Raw genomic sequence first — 18,591 nt, 5'->3', positions numbered from 1 at the left:
AAAATAGGGACAACATTTGCCCTCCTCCAGTCTGCCGGGACTTCGCCTGTTCTCCAGGAATTCTCAAAGATGACTGCCAGTGGTTCTGAGATCACATCTGCCAGTTCTTTTAATAAAAAAAAGGAGTCTCAAAGCGGCTAACATTCTCCTTTCCCTTCCTCCCCCACAACAAACACTCTGTGAGGTGAGTGGGGCTGAGAGACTTCAGAGAAGTGTGACTGGCCCAAGGTCACCCAGCAGCTGCAGGTGGAGGAGCAGAGACACGAACCCGGTTCCCCAGATTACGAGTCTACCGCTCTTAACCACTTCACCACACTGGTGTAGAATTATCACCTGCAATTGTCAGCAGATTGAGCTGAGGTGAAAGAGCACAAGTTGGGGGTGCAAAGTTAGCAGCCTTGAATAAGCACAGCTCCCGTTGCCCGGTCCCTGCTCCTGCCAACCTAGCAGTTTGAAAGCACCTCAAAGTGCAAGTAGATAAATAGGTACCGCTCCGGCGGGAAGGTAAATGGTGTTTCCATGCGCTGCTCTGGTTCGCCAGAAGCGGCTTAGTCATGCTGGCCACATTACCTGGAAGCTGTACGCCAGCTCCCTTGGCCAGTAAAGCGAGATGAGCACCGCAACCCCAGAGTCGGCCACGACTGGACCTAATGGTCAGGGGTCCCTTTCCCTTTCCCTTTATTTCCCCCTCCATAGTTTTTTGTTGCAATTTTTCATCATCTAACACAAGTATTAATATAAATAAACAGCCTTTGTTTGATGGCTGTAGTCAACAGGATAAACATGGGGCTTTAGAAATACCACCTCTTTGGGTAACTCAGCACCTACACCTGGAAGGATGACCCCTGTGGTATTTAGGATATATCATTTGACACCTGGCCACTAACCAGCAAGATCTGGCAGAAATTGTGGCTGAGCGCCTTTCAGTTTGAGAGAGCTCTTGCTTTCCCTCTTCCTCCTTTTGCACATTTTCCAGTAGGCAACTGCATGCATTTTCATGAGTTAACAGAATTACCGGTATCTCAAATGAGCATTCAAATGTTACATGGTGCGTGGAATGTGATAGATTCTCCATCTGGCTGGGATTCAGGTAAGACTCTTCAACACTTCAGCAGGCAGGTAGAAATGAAGGAAGTAATTCCTTCACTTTGATCGCTTTCTCTCTGAAGTCCCCCCAAAGTCTGGGACTGCCGACCAAGCTTTGCAATATAGCTTAGGAGAGTCTTAAGCTTAGGAGAGTCTTGCCTGGGGGGGAAATGAACTTGCCTCTGCAGGATTCTCCCACCTTCCCTTTGTATTGCAGGTTTCAGGGAAAAGCAAAATGTAGGTAGCTTAGATTGTTAAATTATGGGCTTTGAAAGACTGAGAGTTTGTTTTAATTAGATAATTTTAGTAGAACCTATTTGTGTCTTGGGGGGTTGGGGAAGTGCGTTGCATTCATAACCTTGAAGTCATTGGTTACCACTCCATCTTCTGACTAGCCTACAAATTCCTTAGGCCTAAACTTGTGAGTCACCTGACACAAGAATTAACGCAGCTCCTGGGGCAACACACCACTATGGACAATTGATCCAAGTGCCCCTCCCCCCTTTTCTCTTTCAAGAACAGGCAGGACACAAAGTCACTCCGGTTTCTGTCGGCAACTTAGAACCTGGCCTATGATATTTTTAAATGAGAAATGCAGCCGGCCAAGACAATGTGGTCCAATTGCAATTTAATAAACAAATCCCAATGCACCTCAAATGTCTTTGTAAGGGGAAATGGGTAAATTGTTAGACTTAAAGCTGCACCTCCCTTGAGGAGATAGATGCACCTTCAGTTTGATTAAAAACTCATTGATCTCATAAGGCTCTTTTTAAAAAAAGTACAAACACTATCCGCAAATGCACATTAAGGTTGCAATCATATGCATACTTAAATGGGAGGTAATCACACTGAACACAAAGAGACTTTCCTCTGAGTATGCATGCATACAATTGTGCTGTAGTAGACTTTGACGTTGCTGTTCTATGCATTCTTATCTAGGATTAAGCCCCCCTGAACATAGTGGGTAGGAGAGATGCAGTACCGCTGTCCCATTTCCAGCAGATGCCTCTGATAGGAAGGGAGGAGATTTCCTCTGATATGCTCTACAGCTTCCTGAGGTATATTTGAACCTCTGGAACAAATTGGAGGCAAGAATTTAGGGGGCTGCAGTGGAAAAGGAAGCGATGTCCACACTCTTAGGTTAAAGGAGCTGTCCATGGGATAACCAGCCTCATATAACCAACATTCTAATTAAGGCATGAAGGGGCAATAAGGGGTAATAAGCTGTGCTACTAGGCTTAGCTATGTCACTTCTCCTTACCTTGGGAAGAAATAGGTAATCAAACCTCTCTATCCTACCTGAGAAGCTCAGCATGTGAAAAGGTTTGAGGCTCTCACCAGCCACTCTTGAGTTCCTATACCAATACTCTGTTATCACTTTGTAATTAAGCTATGTTTTACTGCCTGTGCAACTTTTCTGACTGATGTGTGGAAAAGCATATGAACTGGACCTTTGAATAGTTTGTAAGTAAACCAATTTTTAAATTACCAAATGTGTAGTCTTTTCCTACGCTGGGGGAGGAAGGAAATTTTGGAACTTCCTTGGAAGGGCATATTGTAAAGGCCTATATTTCCACACTTTACTTTGCAACATATTTTGTGACTTTAAATCTCAGCTGGAGTTCTCCCAATAAAGAGCACTTGCCCCCAAATTGGATCTTGGCATCCAGGAGTGTGTGTGTGTGTGTGTGTGTGTGTGTGTGTATTGTACCAACACTGTCCAATGGATCAAAAGCTGCTACATAAGCAGACTGGCTCCATCCAATGGGACATACCTTACTTTGAAGCCCACTTCTTAGGTTGCAGGTTTAGAAGACCCCTGATGGATCAGCATCTGGTCCAGCCCCCAGTTTCTCACGGTGGCCAAGCAGATGCTTCTGGGAAGCCCACATAGCTTTGCTTCAGTGTAGTGATACATGGAGAGAAATTTGCCATGGACATTTTTATGGCTTTGAGTGCTCCTCTAAAAAATTCACCCCAAATGCGGCCCTCTTTGGGGGATAAATTAATTAGTGCCTGCTATTGCATTACACTACCCTTTCTACAGCTTCTCCTTTCCCACCAGCAACTGGATAGAATGGCAAATGTATCCCTCAATAGATATCCACTGAATCAGAATGCAGGTGTTTGCATTTCAGCTCTGACCCCCAGGCAGACCATCCATTATGTCTAAGAGAGAACGAATGCCAGTTGGAAGAGGCGGAGCTGCACCACACTGATTGACAATTAGTGCCACAAAAGAAAAATATATCCTCCATGTACAAGTTTAAGGAGAAAAGCTGTAGCTTTGTTAAGTATTGTGGATAAGGAGGCTTCTTTTAGAAGTGGATTAATTCCTTTTTTAAAAAAGTATCTTTTACCAGATTTGAAAGAAAATAACCCGACCACATCTGTTGCCAATTACTTAGTGATGTGCAGCTTTGCTGTACAAAATAGCAATAATGTTTTCTATAAAATTTGGGGGTAATTATGATTTAAAGACCATTGCTCTGGAATCATGCCAAATAGATGCCTATTTTTCATCTTGAAAAATGATAAACAGGAAAATTGCACTCACATAAAAAGACTCTTTCACACACTCTTTCTGCCGCTTTTGTGGTGTGAATTACTGACTGCCACTGAAACTTGTGGCAGATGCACACCCACATTTGCAGCAGCAGAAAAAAATAGCCGTTGCACTGAAACACTCTTTGACTGAAGGTGGCTCCAAACCTCCTCAAAAGAGCAGCAGCTACACTATCTCGCTTCCATTCGAAAGGTGTGGATGTCACCATTCTCCTTCCACTCACATCTGGGGACCCTTGAGCAAGGGACACTTGACCATGGTAACAGCCAGCCATTATCATCGCCTGAAGATGCCATTCCCCTTCATAACCAAATGGGGAGTGTTGGTTTGATCTTTCTCATGCTGGTGATAGAATGGACCGTACCATTCCAGCTAGAGTGGGGCAATCACTTTCTTGATGATTTCCCACAAATTAAAAAAGATGGATTGATAATATGGACAGATTAGCTACATACGAACGAATTGCATGTCGACGGAAAATAAGAATGTATAAATGTGAAGAAATCTGGAACTAATATTTAAGCGATAAAGCGGATAGTGGTGGGAAGTAAGGGGAGGACAATATTGTTAAAAAAAGGTGTAGTCATAGGTATATCAGTGTATTCAAATCTGAATTGTCAAATTGCGTTATTGTTATTATGGTTTTTGTTGTATGTGTCTTTTGTGGTTGATGTCTGTATCAAAAAAACGATTAAATAATTTTTTTAAAAAAGCAAATTAAAAAGGTGTAAGTAGACTAGCGCAGCAGACAGGACTCACCCAGGATCCTATTTTAAGTTTATGATTGCTCAGAGTTTCACATGGGAAAACATTCCAATATGTTATTCCCCACCTACATTCTGCAGTGGTACAGTCCAACTTCAGACATCTTAACCTTTCCTTCCCAGTCTTGTTATACTTAATGTGTCGATAAAAATAAATAATCTGTAGTAGCTTATTATTGTTAATAGCTTAAATGTGCGACTTTGGTTTTTAACTACATAGAAGCATGTTAGGGTGAGTAATGTTAAAAATGAAAAGATTTGAAGTCTACTCTTTTTGAAAGTGATGGATAATATTTTGGTGGCCCAGGGATGTTTACTCTGACATTTTTGATCGAAGGCTAATCTGGTATTATTCATAGTATGCCAATCTCTAATATATTTAATCCCTGACAGATTTTGCAGTGAATAATGTAGAATCAGCATTTTAGGGCCACAAGATCAATCAAAACATCTACCCTCGTCTCTCTCTCTCTGTGTCTAGCTTTTGTTCCAATGCTCACACAAGCCCCTGTTTAAGGAAGTCTATAAGGCTACCCCATCCTGCATTCATGAAGAGGCTTTTTGTGAGGTGCAAGCGGCCGTACTGTGGAGGAGGAACAGGAAATTTTCCTCCTATGGACTTCTGCTAATTTACCTTAGGATCTAAGCCAAACAGTATTTCAGTGCCAGGTTAAACTAAGAATTGTATTGCTACGAAAGAGTAAATTTGGCCTGTTTAGCAGGTTTATAAAGACATTTGGCAGATAGCATCCCAGAAGTCCAATAATGGCATAAGTGTTAAGATTAACAAATCTTAATTACTTAACATTCCCATACTCTTTTCTCATCCCTTGCTACCAATACATAATATCTGAGGAAATGGAATGGTTTAGGGAAAATGCCCAACTGTCTTCTCACAATGAAATATTAGTAAAAACTCCCACAAGAAACTGAGTACAGTGGTACCTCAGGTTAAGAACTTAATTCATTCTGGAGGTCCGTTTTTAACCTGAAACTGTTCTTAACCTGAAGCTAATGGGGCCTCCCGATACTGAAGCAAAAGTTCTTAACCCAAGGTACTATTTCTGCCTTAGCAGAGTCTGTAACCTGAAGCGTCTGTAACCCGAGGTACCACTGTATACAAATCTGGGTATAGTTACGGACACTTATCTTTTTTTACATATACAGTGGCACCTTGGTTCTCAAACTTAATCTGTTCCGGAAGTCCGTTCCAAAACCAAAACATTCCAAAACCAAGGCACACTTTCCCATAGAAAGTAATGCAAAATGGATTAATCTGGTGCAGGCAGTTTTGTCAGACTCATGTTTGTAGCTTTGAGAACACTGTCCAACCACCTCGTCCTCTGTCGTCCCCTTCTTCTTGTACCCTCAATCTTTCCCAACATCAGCGTCTTTTCCAGGGAGTCTTCTCTTCTCATGAGGTGGCCAAAGTACTGGAGCCTCAGCTTCATGATCTGTCCTTCCAGTGAGCACTCAGGGCTGATTTCCTTCAGAATGGATCGGTTTGATCTTCTTGAAGTCCATGGGACTCTAAGAGTCTCCTCCAGCACCAGAATTCAAAAGCATCAATTCTTCGGCGATCAGCCTTCTTTATGGTCCAGCTTTCACTTCCATACATAACCACTGGGAAAACCATAGCTTTAACTGTATGGTTGGCAAGGTGATGTCTCTGTTTTTAAGATGCTGTCTAGGTTTGTCATCGCTTTTCTCCCAAGAAGCAGGCAATATGGTTATATAATTTTAGATGATCTACCTCTTCTTGGCATGCAGCCAAAAATAAGCACTTGAAAATAAAATAAGTTGCCTAACTCTGACTTAGAGATGGGTTCTTAGATGCTGGGTCCATGGTTTCATTCAAATCAAAATGCCATGTGAATTTTAAACCAACTGAGGCTCCCTGACCTTTAAAATGCAGCACTGTAAATTCTGCAGCATCATAATTCTGATAGGAATACCTCCAACTCCATAATAGCTTGGATATTGCTTATGGGCTATCATAAAAATTCTAAAGCTTTCATGAGAAGAGTGTTTAATTCCAATCGCTATTATATTTAATACTTTAATAGAGGCTTTCACTGTTCAGGTTTTTTTTTTATAGTTTGCAACAATTTAAACTCCAAAGAAAAATGGCCTTCTATGCAGGAAAATTTGTGCTGGTAACATGAAGAAATAGGAAGACACTGTCTGCTGACTGATGGATAATTTTACAATATTTTGGAAGGTTTAACAGAAAATGGTCTGTTTGCATGGCGGTGTAGATTCCAGTTCTCTGTTTTAGTGTTTGCGTGAAAAGCCCTAAATGACTTCGGACCCAGTTATCTGAAGATACACCTCCTTTTGTATTGTCCTGCCTGTTATTCAAGATCAGCCTGAGTGGACCTTGTTGTAATCCCATTGCCAAGTTAATTGTGTGGAGCTGGGGTTTGGATAGGGCCTTTTTAGTGGTAGCACTTGGGTTCTGGAATATGTCCTCCGCCGCGAGGTATGGCTGGAGCTGACATTAATTAGTTTCCAGGGCCTGCTGAAAACTTCCTCTTCTTCCATCTGTAGCCATCTAGTTTGTCTTAGAAAGGAATACCGTATTTTTCGCCCTATAGGACGCACTTTTCCCCCTCCAAAAATGAAGGGGAAATGTGTGTGCGTCCTATGGGGCGAATGCAGGCTTTCGCTGAAGCTCGCTCTCCAGGCTTCAGGAAGACACCCGCAGCCTAGGCAGCCCTGCGGGAGTTCCCGCAGGGCTGTCTAGGCTGCGGATAGTAGCTTGCTTCCTGGAGCGCCGGGCACGCTGAAAGCAGAGCTCCCGGCGCTTCGGGAACACATCCGCAGCCTAGGCAGCCCTGTGGGAGGTCCCGCAGGGCTGTCTAGGCTGTGGATAGCAGCCTGCTTCCCGGAGCGTCGGGCGCCCTGAAAGCAGAGCGCCCAGCGCTTCGGGAACACATCCGCAGCCTAGGCAGCCCTGCGGGAGGTCCCTGAAGCAGAGCACCCCGCGCGTCGGACAGACATCTACAGCGTGGGGAGCCCAGCAGGAGTTCCCCACAGGGCTCCCCACGCTGCGGATAGCAGCCTGCCGCCCGGCGGGCAGGGCGCCCTGAAGCAGAGCGCCCCTCGCTCCGGGCAGACATTGGCCAGCCCCACAAGCTCGGGGGACAGCAGGGAGGCGCAGCGCCGCCATCCCGCTGTTCCTCGACCTGGTTCAGTTTCCCCGACCTGCTTTTTTTTGGGGGGGGGGAAATAAAGGAAATTTTTTCCCCTTTATTTCCCCCCCAAAAAAACTAGGTGCGTCCTATGGGACGGAGCGTCCTATGGGACGAAAAATATGGTATTTGGAGTGAATCATATATTGTCTTGCTGGATTTAAGATTTTTAATTGACCTTAAGGTAAGGTTACCAGACGTCCCCGTTTCCTGGGGACAGTCCCCGGATTTACAAATCAGTCCTCTGACAAAATCCATTGAAGTTGAAAAGTGTCCCCGGATTCATTGGGGGGGGGGGAATCTGGTAACGTTACCTTAAGGTGTATCTTATTGTGTATTTTTGTCATTTTGATTCATCCTAAGATCACTTTGCAGGATATACACTTTTACAAATAAGTAATTGGTGTGGCAGTCAAAAGAGGGTTAGTATATATGATCGATGTGTGATTCTTTACAATCGCCATAGCAAATGTCTACTTGTATCAGCAAACTCCTGGGATCAAGATAATGGTCTCTTTTTCCTACTAGGCTGCAAAATTAGAATGGATCTCTGGAATGCATATGATCATTTGTAAAACAAAATTACGTTTCTGGAATTAAAGCTATGATAATGACCAGATTTTGTTGGAAAATATTTGTTCCCAAAACTTTGTTCTCACTCATTTCAGCAAAGTTTTACAATACAGTTTTCCCTATGTGCTGCCTTGGTTGCTAAAGATAGTGTTATGAAAATCTCTGATGGGATTAAATTCTGGAAATTGAATTTCACATTTATTACTTTTTGAAAGTGATCCTTAATTTTCTGTGGAGGAATGCAAAGTATCATTTTCTTCTCCTTTCAGATATTGGGCTAGCTTCCTAGATGGTGTAAGCTGACATTTCACACCAACCCCCAAAGCAGCATAGTGGTCCATTATTCTAGAGCAACTGAGAATCTGAAAGGTCTATCGCTTCATAGTCTAAAAGCGCTAGCCAGGGCGCCCCATGGGTGGATATGCCAGGTACTGAAACAGGCCTAGGAGAGGAAGACATTGCTGCAGATGTGTGGCTTATCCCAAAGCTATGAACAACCAAAGGCTGCACCAAGGACCGCATCCCTGGTGCAATGAGGGGAGAATGCAAATACAGGCCCTCAGCTGCAGCCACACAAGTGGGGTTGCCATTGAGTGGAAAGGAAGCAAGCACTTTCTAAAAGAGGAGAAGTCTCTAGAACAGCTGGCTCATGACTGCCGCTTGGAACATCAGCTGTGAAATTGCTCCACTCACCAAGACAAGGCAAGAAGAGGACTTCCCACTTGGTCTGAGACACCCTGAGAACCAACAGTCTTGACGGCTCTTTGAGTTTCTTGCCCTGCCTCCTTCTGGCTTGTTTCCTTAACCCTGACTTCCTGGTCTTCTTCTCTTGTGTCTCTGGCTCAACTGCTCCAGCTCAGCCTTGACAGGAAAGGATGCTGATTGTGTTCTAGATTGCCTCCTTAAAGATGACGGTGGCCATTGTGAAGGAGAGGCTCACAGGCCAGTCTCTCTCTCTCTCTGGGTAAAGGGCTCACCAAAAGAAATGGAGAGATTGTTTTGTGCATTTCCTGACACAACTGGCAGCTATGCCCTTCTCTGGAAATGGCTCCTGTCCCTGTGAAACCGTGGCACCGCATATCAGTCATCCCAATGCCTTTTGCACTCACTGGTTGCAACTTAGGAAACCAGGAGGACCCAATTTATTCTTACCAACTAACTGGATAGAGTAGACAGCCATAATGGCTTTCAGATTTCTCAAAAATTAAAGGGCTAGAGATGTCATTTTCTTTAAATGAAAGCTACAAATTCAAGGTGGGGTCTGGAAATCCCCGAAAAGGCCAGATCCACACAGGCCTTTCTATGGCATCAGCTGTGGGCACAGCATTGTAAACTGATTGCACATTTTCATTCTTCGTCCCACCAGTTCCCCAGAGGTTGCTCTTTCAATTCCTCCCCACCAGACAAATGGCTATTTCTGAAAGATAAATCACATTTATCATTCCCATTATTATAAGCTGTTTCCCTGCCCCCCCCCCCAAAGCTATGTTTTGCTTATTTCATAGCTTCAAAATTGTCTCTCTTTGGATCTGCATTTTGGCAGATATCTTGAGTGGCAAATGTGCTCTATTGTGTTACTGGTAATGGTGGTGCAAAGGTATGATCTTTCACCATCATTGCACTTGCAGCCAGTGGAGGCCACCAAGATTTATGGGATTCTGGAAACTTGAGGTGTTATATTGTATTCCCTGGACTTAGGTACAATATCTGCTGGTGATGTGATTTTTACAGCTGGATAATCACAGTGAATAGTAGGATGACTATTGATGGGAGGCCTTCCTGGAAATCTTTATAGCTCCTGTAGTCATTGTAAAATATGATGTCAAGGGCTAGTGGAAACCAAAGCTGCCGTGAGTCTAGTTTCTTTTTCTTACTCATATAGCATGATTCCTTTTCTATAGCCATACTTTCTCTTCCACCATTAAGCTGCAACTCATTTTAAGCTTCAGTCAAGGTTATAGGGAGGAGAGTGACATTTTTCACAAAAATAGCACACTGGGATGTGCTGTTTCAGCCTGCTTGCTAGGAAACTTTGGGGTTTTCAGGTATTCCCTGACCTTGGGCAATCTTCTGAATCTAAATACTTTTATTACAGAGGTGATCATTCCTCTATTGTGGATCAGCAATTCTATCAGAGCTCAGGAAACAAGAGTGTTAACTCCCTCCCAATTTCTTTCTTTTTCTTTTTAACCCTCCCTATTTCTGGAAAAAATAATATCCATCAAGGGGTTTAAAAGTGCTTGAATTATGATGGTTAGGGGGTTCCTAAGGAAACCCCAGCCTCTAACTCCGCTCCATTTAAGCTAAATCATGGCCCACATCTGGGTGCCACCAGCCACTGCAAGACCACAATGCTGAGCTAACAGTCTTTGTACCTCTGGCACTTTGCTGTGTTTCTTGCCCATCCAGCAGCACTTACAAGGAACCATTGGTGGCCTCCAGTGAATCACCATAGGAAGCAGGGGCGCCGACTTATAAAAAATATTGGGGGGGCCCATACCGGGGTCCTGCCGCTGGTTCGCTCGGGTAGCCGGGAGAACGCAGTTCGAGGTGGCGGTGTTGGGGAGAGACCCTCGCTCAGGGCGCCACGAGACTTGGCGGCCGGCGGCCTATCTGGGGGGGTTTGGAGCGTATTTCGGCGGAGCGATTGGGGAGGAGGGGGCTTGTTGCCGGATTCTTCAGCTGAGCCGGAGATCCGCTGCTGGGGGTCCCTGGGCCGAGTTGTGAGCACAGCCTGCTGAAGGGAGATCCAGCCGATTGCGTGACGGGGACGGCCGGGGGTCTCTGGCTAGGGCGCGCGGCTAGCTGGCTGGCGAGGGAGCAGGTGGGGAGGAGGCGGGGGTCCTCACTCTCTTAGGAAACGCACCCGCACGCCCGATTGCCATGAAGTCCGAAGGGTGCGTGTGTGGAATTAAAAAGCAAAAACGAGATACGGGCAGGGCAGGCAAAGAGTTTTCCGCAAGAGGATGGAGGGCAGGTTGAAGAGAAAATCACTCAGGATGAGACAGTCAAATCAGCCATGATAAAATGGGCTCAGGATATTGGGTATAACATCATGTTTGAGGACTGGGAAAGGTTATGGACCACCGGAATGAAATTCACGGCATGTAATGCCTTGAAGGAAAATATTATGAAAATGATTTATAGGTGGTACATGACCCCAGTCAAGCTTGCAAAAATATATCACCTGTCTGATAATAAATGTTGGAAATGTAAGGAGGCTGAAGGGACATTCTTTCACCTCTGGTGGACTTGTCCAAAAGTGAAGGCCTTCTGGGAAATGATCTATAATGAGTTAAAAAAGGTATTTAAGTATACCTTTCCCAAGAAACCAGAGGCCTTCCTCTTGGGCATTGTTGGCCAGAAAGTGTTAAAGAAGGATAGAACTTCCTTTATGTATGCAACTACAGCAGCAAGAATACTTATCGCAAAATATTGGAAGACACAAGATTTGCCCACACTGGAAGAGTGGCAGACGCAATTGATGGACTACATGGAACTGGCTGAAATGACTGGCAGAATCCGAGATTTGGGAGAAGAAACAACGGAAGAGGACTGGAAAAAAATTAAAGACTATTTACAAAAACAATATAAGTTGTATGAATGTTAAAAATTTACACGATTCGGAAACTATAGCTTCAGCAATTAGATTTGGGAAACAGGAAATTATATTTTAAGTAAGAAAAGGTCAAAATCTAAGGTAATACTATGTTTAATTTAAGATATAAGTAACTGATGAAAAGTATGTTAAATTTAGAGGTATAGTATTTGAAAAGTACAAAATAAGGTACGAAACAAGGTAATAATTTGCTGATATCTTTATTATAAAGAATGCAGGGTAAGGGAGATGCGAGGAAGTCCAGTTAGTTATATAAAAAATGTGTTGAATGGTTGGTTTTCTTTTCTTCTTTTTCTTTTTTTCTTTTTCTTGTTCTTTTACTTTTTTCTTCAGTGTATGTTTCTAACTTTGTATTTGAAAACTTAATAAAATATTTATAAAAAAAAGAAGAGAAAATCCTTTCGCTTTTCTGGGGCGCAGGGAAGACTCAGAGCCGGAGGTTGGGGAAGGGACCCCCTTTGCTCTGCCCTCTCCTCCCGTCTTAGATTTGCATGGGGGTCCCCGCCCGAGCTTGCCTGGCCACCGGGCCACACAAGGGCCGCGCTCTACGCGGCGCACCTTGCTAGCCGCGCAGCTGTCCTCCACGGCTGCGGAGCGGCCCTGCGCCGGTGCCCAGCCCCTCTGGGCGCCCGCTGCGCTGCCAATGACAAGCGGGCGACGTCGCGGGCGGGGAAGGCGTCGCTTTCTTTCCCGATCCTTCATCCTCCCAGTCTTCCAGCCCTTTTTTGGGTTGGAAGCTCGTCTCGTTCGCCCTTCTCCTTTCTTCACCCTGCGCGCAATTTTCCTCCCTCGTCTCCCTCCCCATTTCTCCTTCCTGACTGACTGACTGACTGACTGACGGGCTTGGGCTTGGGCTCGGGCTCGGGCTCCGGGTAGGGCTCGGTCTCGGGCTCAGGCTCGGGCTCGGGCAGCCACAGCGTCGGCGGTGTTGGCGATCGGCGGCGCGGGGGGATGGCCCTCCCGGGGGAGCCGGCGCTGCTCAATGGGGTTGCCAAGGAGACAGGCCGGCCGCCCCCCTCCCCCGGCGCCCCCCGCCGCGCCGGTGCCCGTTATCGAGCTGGTGCGCGCCGGGCGCCCTATAAAAGCCGCGGACGCGCCCACTGCCGCCCGAGATTATTGGGGGGGCTGAGCCCCCCCAAACGAATTTTTGAGGGGGCTCGGGCCCCCTCAAGCCCCATGGAGTCGGCGCCTATGATAGGAACTCACCTTGTGCATTCTCATAATATAATCGTTCTCCCATTTCCACCCCCTCCCCAATATTTTGTTCAAAATCACTTGCAATCTCATGATGATACCACCTTGATGTCTGCAACCCATACAGCATGTGCACTTTTGCACCATGCAGAAAATTCCATATCCTCCTTGCTCTGCTCATAAATACTCGGCAGCGGACACTAGCAACCCACTTTGTGAGTCCATGTTAGGGACTGGCTAGATGGTGAGGAGTGGTGAAAGGTGTCAGCTGGGGAACCCCCAAGGGAAATCCCAGAGGAGGAAGGATCAGAAGGCAGGGATTGGTGGTGGGACACTGAAGAGGTTAGAGGGGGAAGATTGGGAGGAGGGGCTGGATACTGAAGGGGCGACAGAGTTTTGTGAGCCAGAGGAACCTGTGAAAGGGAACAGTTCAGACTCTGAAGCTGAAGCAAAGGAGTGGGGTCAAGGGGCTGCTAAAGAATCCCGGGACTCTCCATCTCCTGCTGCGACAAGCTCCCCCCCCCCCCCCGGTCTCCAAGAACGTGCAGGAGAACGAGAAGGGCAGAACAGAGGTCAGAGGTGGGCAAACACAGTTTGAGACTGCTTGGGAAACATCCGGGAGAGGGAGCCTTAGGATGGGTGGAAGGCAAGGACCTTCAATCCAGGCAACCGCTCTATAGGGGCAAGACCTGCTGGGAATAGTTGCTGAGTTGTATGTTGTGTCCTTGAAGAAAGAGTTAACTTCACTGCCAACTGACGCTGCATTGGACTCCAGGCCTGACAGCCCACACTGCTCAGTGCATGAGTTGTAAGTGAATTCATGGATTTTATGGTGGGTTGCAGAATGGGCACTAGCATTTCCAGATCACCATTTTTTTAACAAATGCTGGTATCAAGGACATCAAAGTGACTTTAACATTTATATCTTGTGAAAACAACAGCATTCTGATTGAATTTTGGCTTCTGCCTGTCAGTGAGGCAGAATAGATGACAACAAGGCATTTCAAATTCTTGAGTACTGTTGTGACATTTCTTAAATGATATATGTGGAGTGTATTCAAACAGCTGTTTAGCTTAGCAGTTCATGGATGGAAATTGTCAAAAAGAATAAATGGTATTCATTGAAATCCATAAAGGTAATAAAATAGTGAAAGAGATGGCAAGAAGAACAACTCCATCACCGGCAGTGTGGTTTGCAAGATAACAGCTGTGCTTCATAACATGAAGGCAAGAGTAGGGAACCTTTTCTGAAGGTTGGGACCGATCATTATCTCCTTCCCCCTCCTGTTGTGACAAATTTGACAGGTGGGTGGGGTAGCCCACCTGTCAATCACCTGACATTAGTAAGATGTGCTGTGCTTTGAAGCCCCGATTCTTGGGACTTCAAATCACAGCACGGAGCTGTCTGAAAGCTTTTTGCAAAGAGCCCAGTCCTGCTCTTTAAAGTGCCCCAAACTGGAAGTTCCAAAAGCAGCAAGGGGGCTTTCAAAGAGAGGTGGTCCTTGAGATCTCATGCTCCTGAGCCATAAAGGGCTTTAAAGTTCAAAGTCAGTACTTTGGATTGAGCCCAGAGATTAATTAGTAGCCAGTGCAGTCAGGTCAGAAACAGTGCAATATCACCCGACCTTCTGGTCCTAGACAATAATACGGCCTCTGAATTCTGCACAGTCTACACTGCACTAAATGTATGACCTGTCTTCAAAGGCAGCCCCGTGTACAGCATATTGCAGTAATCTAGCCTAGAGGTTACCACAGGTTCGGCAACTCAAGCTGTCTATATAGGGTAGCAGCTGGGGCAGCAGTTGAAACTGCCAGTGAACCTACTTGTGCCTCCAGTGACAGTAAAGAATACAGAAGTACCTCCAAGCTGCATGCCAGCTCCTTTGAGGGCAATGCAAGCCCGTCCAGAACATGTTGAGTCCCATCCATCTAGCACTGCCCCATAGCACTACCTCAGTATTATCTGGATTGAGCTTCAGTTTGTTGGCTCTCATCCAGTCCATTACCACAGCCAGACACAATCCAGAACATCCACTGCCACAAATGCAGATGTAGAGGAGGAAGATAGCTGTGTGTCACCAGCTTGATGATGGAACACACCCTAACTCAGCCCTTTCATATTTCAGATGTCTAGCAGCATGGGGGATAAGATTGACCCCTGTGGAACCTCACATTGAAGGCTTCACAGAACCAAGCTGGATCCTTCAAGCACTGCTCTACAGAGACGGCCACCCAGAGACCACTGCAAAGCAGTGCCACCCACTGCTACAAGGAAAGGGAAGACCATGCAGCAGAGACAACTGACCCAGGGACTAGGGGCCGGTAAGACAGAAACTAATAAATAGAGAAAGCCAACTAAAAAAGGAAAAAGAGAAAAAGAAAGTGCAAATTCTAACACAGATCATGGAAAATGAAAGAAAATTAACTGCTAATCCTAGTGATGAGAGTATAAAACAGAACTTAAAAATATTACAAGCTAAATTCTCTACAATAATTAACCAAGAGATAGAGTGGAAAATTAAGTTGATGAACCAAAAGAATTTTGAATCTGCAAATAAGATAGGGAAATATCTAGCGTGGCAGTTAAGAGAAAGAAAGAAACAAAATACGATTAGTAAAATAAGAGAAGGAGATAAGATCGTGGAAGAACCAAAAGAAATAAAAAGAATATTTCAAAGATATTATAAGGATCTATATAAAAGAGGAGAGGAAACAGAACAAGAAATAGACCAATTTCTGCAAAAACATCATTTGGAACAAATCATGGAAGAGGAAAAAGAGGTACTTGATCAGACAATTACACAGGAAGAGATAGAAAAGGCTATAAGAAAGATGAAAGCTGGGAAGGCGCCGGGACCTGACGGCCTTTCGGCTAAATATTACAAAATACTAGCTAACCAAATATCACCAGTGCTGGGAGAGGTAATGAATAATATATTGAGAGAAGGAAAGATACCTAATACCTGGAAGGAAGCCTATGTTACATTAGTTCCTAAAAAAGATGTGAATACTATGGAAGTAAAGAACTACAGGCCAATTTCATTATTAAATAATGATTATAAACTATTTGCAGACATAATGGCGGAAAGATTAAAGAAGGTTTTGATTAACAAAATACACAAAGACCAATCAGGCTTCCTCCCAGGGAGACAATTACGAGATAATGTAAGGAATTTGATTGATATTATTGAATATTTGGATATGAATATAGACAGAAAGGCTGCATTGGTTTTCTTAGATGCCGAAAAGGCATTTGACAATATTTCTTGGAACTTCCTAAAGAAGACTTTGGAGATGATGGGAATCGGGGGGAAATTTAGAAGAGGCATAGAAGCAATATACAAGGAACAGAAAGCAAAGCTGGTGATAAACAATAACACAACAGATTACTTTAATATTTATAAAGGGACTAGACAAGGTTGCCCCCTGTCCCCCTTATTATTTATTATAGTTTTGGAAGTTCTCAATAAGAGACTGAGGGAAGTAACAGAAGTGAAAGGAATCAGGGTAGGAAAGGAGGAATTTAAAATTAAAGCCTTTGCTGATGACATTGTACTGACTTTGGAAGATCCACAAGATAGTGTAAAAGAAGCATTACAAAAAATTGAGGAATTTGGAGAGGTGGCAGGTTTTAAGGTAAATAAGAACAAAACTAAAATGTTGGTTAAAAATTTAACTAAGGAAGAAACGTTAGAATTAGAACAAAAAGTGGAAATTATGGTGGTCAAAAAAGTGAAATATTTGGGAGTCTGGATTACGGCAAAAAATCTAAATTTATATAAGGACAACTACGAAGCCACATGGAAAAAAACAAAGAAAGTTTTGGAAATCTGGGGGAGGATGAAATTCTCCTTTTTAGGGAGGATAGCAGTGGTTAAAATGAATATCTTGCCGAGGATGTTGTTTTTATTTCAAACTCTCCCAGTCATTAAAGGTTTAAAACAATGTAAAGAATGGCAGAGAGCCCTGATGAAATTCATCTGGCAGGGGAAAAGACCAAGGATTAAAATGAAAATATTAACTGACAAAAGGGAAAGAGGAGGCTTTGGTCTCCCAGATTTGAACTTATATTACGAAGCAGCGTGCCTACTCTGGCTAAAAGACTGGATAAAATTGGAGAACAGAGACCTATTGGATTTAGAAGGTTTCAATAATTGGTACGGGTGGCATGCATACCTCTGGTATGAGAAGGTGAAAGTCCACAGGGCCTTCTTAAACCATATTTTTAGGGGACCAATATATCAGGTTTGGGAAAGAAATAAGAATCTTCTTGAAAGAAAGACACCCTGGTGGATTTCACCGGTAGAGGTCTTAACAATAAAAAAAACCAACATGGAAGGGAAGTATGCCACCTACGAAGATCTGGTAAGAAAAACAGAACAAGGGCCCAAACTTAAATCTTATGAGGAAATAAAAGATCTATTCACCGGCTGGTTGCAATACCATCAGGTGAACGATCTGTTAAAAGAAGATAAAAGGAAAATGGGCTTTGAGGATAAAAAAATCAAAATTTAACAGTGGAAGACAGAAGTGCCTGGCGTGCTCTGGTCCAGGGGGTCACAAAGAGTCGGACATGACTAAACGACTAAACAACAACAACAACATCTGCTGAGCAACCTGGTTGTCATACTTAGAGTAATGCCCAACTTGATAGTCTCAAATAAATCTGTTTCTGATTACGTTCATTGAGCATCCAATATCTTTCTGAATCTTCTAGACTGTGTCACTATAATGTGTGCTCATTCTTTGTACATGCACATTTGGCATAGTGAAATCTGCATTGTTTTGCCTGACAGTTTCTTTCCTTATGTCCAGCTATATTAGCATGGTTTGGCCAACAGTAGCTACAAGGTACACATTGCAGTTTTTTCTCTAATGCCTTTAATCTTCAAAGTATTTTGGTAGCATTAATTAATTAACACACTCTGCCAAAACTATTTTAATTAAGTGTATTTCCCCCAAATTATCACTGCACACAAAAGATAGAAAGGTGTGCAATAATATCTCTGCATAAACACTTTCTTGTTCTTTCCTCAATAAAGCATCTAGATTTTCCTCTAGCCACCATTAGAACATAATTAAGCTTTATACTAAAAACAATGTTGGCATTTGCAGTGATATTTGCTAGTGTGTTCAGCATGTATAATGTTTTTAGTTCCTGTAACCAATGCAAACATGGTTATATATATTCAAGGCTGTTTTCCCCAGACTTCAGAAACAGAGCTAATACAAATAACAATTCCTTGACAGTACAAACCTTCTGTATATTCCACTTTCACATTGTTCTCCACACACCCCCTTGGTGTCTCCATGGATTTAAGTTACATCTTAAACCCACCTCTGCATAACACCTGTGAGTTTCTGAAACAGACCTTTGGCAAGTAAGGTCTCTGGTATTAGTTGTCTAATATTTATAATGTCCCTCTCGTTGTTGTTGTTGTTTAGTCGTTTAGTCATGTCCGTCCATCTCGTCCTCTGTCACCCCCTTCTCCTTGTGCTCCTTGAGGAGGAATTCGCTTCGTGGAAATTAGGGTCTGACCACCACGGCGAAGGCGGGGACCCACAAAAAATCACAGGCGGGAGAAGCCTGTGAAC

The 18,591-nt window shown here is 44.0% G+C and overlaps 1 protein-coding gene across 7 annotated transcripts in view; it reads left to right on the top strand.

The window, feature by feature from the left end:
• Positions 1 to 18,591, top strand: part of LOC310693432 (uncharacterized protein) — a 126,667-nt gene that overhangs the window by 5,799 nt on the left and 102,277 nt on the right. For 3 of the 7 annotated variants that reach the window (XR_014519165.1, XR_014519167.1, XR_014519168.1), the window contains one exon: positions 15,123 to 15,318. The exons of 3 other annotated variants lie outside the window; for them this stretch is intronic. The gene's annotated coding sequence lies outside the window, so the exon portion shown is untranslated. Of the gene's footprint in view, positions 1 to 2,536; positions 2,551 to 15,122; positions 15,319 to 18,591 lie in introns of those variants that run through there. One more of the 7 variants, XR_014519169.1, reaches the window with a different exon arrangement.

Source organism: Podarcis liolepis, assembly GCF_965112155.1.
Source record: "Podarcis liolepis genome assembly, chromosome: 1".
Lineage (NCBI taxonomy): Eukaryota > Metazoa > Chordata > Lepidosauria > Squamata > Lacertidae > Podarcis > Podarcis liolepis.
The sequence above is the reverse complement of the archived record's forward strand: the minus strand, read 5'-3'. Positions and strand labels throughout refer to the sequence as shown.